Here is a 3,340-nt window from a genome sequence, read left to right on the forward strand (position 1 = left end):
TTCTTTAAACAAACCTCGTGTATCGTGTGTGCTACGACCCATTGGTATATATTAAATCTAAATATATATTTTGGGGTTTTTTTTTCCAGGCAAACATAGATGTTGGAATGATAAATCAGATATTAAATCCATAAGATCCATCTGGAAAGCTTCACATATTTTGCATTGAGTATGTCTCTTGTAAGACGGTCTCACGAATCTTTATCTATAATACAAATTAATCCTACCGATATTCACAATAAAAAGTAATATTCTTAGCATAAAAAATAATATTTTTTCATGAATGATCCAAATAAGAGCTCCGTCTCACAAAATACGACCCGTGAGACCATCTCATACAAATTTTTGCCTTTTGGCATTTTACATGAAAATGACTGGAAATTGAGGGGACTAATAAAAATAAAAATCAAATAAGAAATAATAAAAATTATCTAGAACGATTAATACACAATTAATTGACTAGAATACCCTTTAATTCATCTGCCATCCAATTCATCTCTAAGATTTGTGGTTAATTAGTTGATAATGACATGCAAACGCCATTATTTAGCAAAGAATCAAGCTTTGTCATAAATAGTTAGTATTATTCTATGTTTGTGATTTCCAAGAAAAAGTTTAAGAACTAATTTCTTTTTTGATTTTCCTTAATGGAACATACTTATGGTGTGATTTTCTGTTCAGTATATACTTAGGTAATCTTTGCAAAATTTTTTTTAAAAAAAATCACGGAATTTTCGTTACAAAGTTTTGCAAATTTGTAAAGATAATCACAATTTTAAGGGTTTGAAAGATTAATTTCTAAAAAAAAATTTCGTAATCATATTTTTTAAGCATATCAAAACATTGCCTTGGTGTTCTGTGAAACACATATTAAATTTTTTCGATACTAAGTTATATTTGAGTAAAAAAAATGTAGAAATTATATTAAAATTTTATAACTTAGGAATGATTTTTTATATACATTTTTTAATAGGCAATTAAAATAATAATTTGAATATGATGTTTTTGTTGCAATAATTGTTCTTGTTGGTATAGCATTCGAAACGTGGTATTTGAACTATTATACGGTTTAAAAGATTTGAATTTCACCGTTATCATCAGCTATAGTTTTTTTTGTAAAGTAGTAAGCGCTATGTCCTATATGATGTTTTTATCTTGTAATAATATTTATGTTAAAAGTTAAATGATATTTCAAATTTAATGCATATATAAAGATAAAAATAAATAAATATTTTAGTGATTTTAAAGTTTGATAGGGTGGACTGTATTTATATGTGAGCTACAATTGTGCTAAAATAGGTTTCCGTGATATTTTTATTAAATGAAAATGGAATAATTTATATCGATATTTTTGGTATCTAAAAAATTACATTAACACCAAAAATATTTACTCTAAATCCCTAATGCTTAGAATTAGACTTCTAAAAATAATCACAAAACTATAATGGATTCATTTCACGAGTTAATTTCGTGTATTAAATATCAAATCCGATTCAACTCATGAAAAAATATTATTTTTCATTTTAAATACGAATCGATTCACTACATTCATGAGAACTTTCTCACATGAGACATATTCAAAAATAATATGGCTAATTTTTAACTCCAATAACCATAAAACATGACTAAAACATAAGACAATGCGATGATGTTAAATCTTATCAATCGCGTCAAAAGTGTCTAATTGACAAGAATATCCCTACACCCAAATTTTCCTAGTTTGATAATTAATTAGGGGTGTTCATCAGTCGGTTCGGTTCGATTTTCGATTTTTTATTTCGGTTTTTTCGGTTTTCGATTTTAAAAATATATAATATGATATCCGAACTATTTTTCTTCGGTTCGGTTTTCTACCGAAATTGTTCGGTTATTTCGGTTATGATACAATTATTTAAATTAATAAGATAAATATATTGCAAAATATAATATGTTATCTTTTTACATGATTTTTTTAGTAAAACATTTAAATATAAAATCTAAATGAATTACATAAACAACTAGGGGTGTGCAGACCGAACCGAATTAATTCGGAAATTCGGTTCGGTTAATTCGGTTCGGTTTCGGTTTTAATTTGAAAAATTCGGTTAAACCGAATTCGTATATATATTAATTTAAGTTGTATATGGACATTAAAAATACATTAGAAGGAAACCCAACTTTTCATATATTAGAAAAGTAGCTCATTCATCCAATGATTTTATCTTCAATATTTCTATTTATTATTGGTATTTTTTGTTCAATGTTCTTTGTTATTTATAAGATCTCCATTGTTTTATTTTTTTTGTGTTAAAATTCGTATTTTTTAAAAAATATCAGTTATTTCGGTCGGTAACCGAAATAACCGATTTAAAAATCGGTTCGGTTAATTCGGTTTCTATGAATATTTCGATCGGTTCGGTTATTTGAAAATAAAATCGGTTATATGTCTATTCGGTTCGATCGGTAACCGAATAGACCGATTGCACACCCCTATAAACAACAATCAACTAAATATTATTCAAAATAATTCATAATTCACTGATATCATCTCAAAAAATATATAATAAAAATAAAATTATTAATTTAATGAAATTTCAGTTTTTTCGGTCGGTTCTATTTTGACATATATAATCCGAAATCGAACCAAATAAATTTCGGTTTTAACATTTATATCTAAATTATAAAATTCGAGTTTCGGTTCGATTCAATGTTCGGTCTTTTCGGTTTGAATTTTCGATTTTATCCGAAGTTTGAACACCTCAATCATTAATAAAGTAATGTGTTGAAAAGCCAAATAACTCAACTCTTAAAAGGGGATGGATGATATAGGCCTTACTAAAATATCAAAGAATTTGGTATGTATGAATAAACAAAGACCTCAAATCTTTTTTTCTTTTTCCATATTTTTATTTTAAAGTCAATATGACTTTTAATATACATGGGGACAGACACAAGAAGTCATGTACTAAAATCCATTATACAATTTTATTGTAAAATTACTTAAACAAATATTTGAATAATATATTATTTAAATAAATCAAAATATATTGTTACTTGTTTTTACAATCTCTTTAATTTCGTGAATTATAATTGAAAATATTGAGAATAAATTATTATATAATCTTTATGATTAGCCAATAATCAATTGCCACTGTCTGGTTTTAGAGGGCATGGGGATCAGCTGATGGGGCCAATCAAAGGCAGCAGTCCCTTTCCTGTAATTTACTAAAAGTCAGTGGTCAGTTAAAGAACTCTATCGAGCCCTAAAATACTAAAAGTAAAAACCTTATCAGAACTACATCATCCTACCAGTTGGGACCCACAAAATGTCTTATGCGTCACATTATTATTATCTGTTTTT

This window comes from Primulina huaijiensis, chromosome 12 (genome assembly GCF_012295235.1).
Source record: "Primulina huaijiensis isolate GDHJ02 chromosome 12, ASM1229523v2, whole genome shotgun sequence".
NCBI classification, from domain to species: Eukaryota; Viridiplantae; Streptophyta; class Magnoliopsida; order Lamiales; family Gesneriaceae; genus Primulina; species Primulina huaijiensis.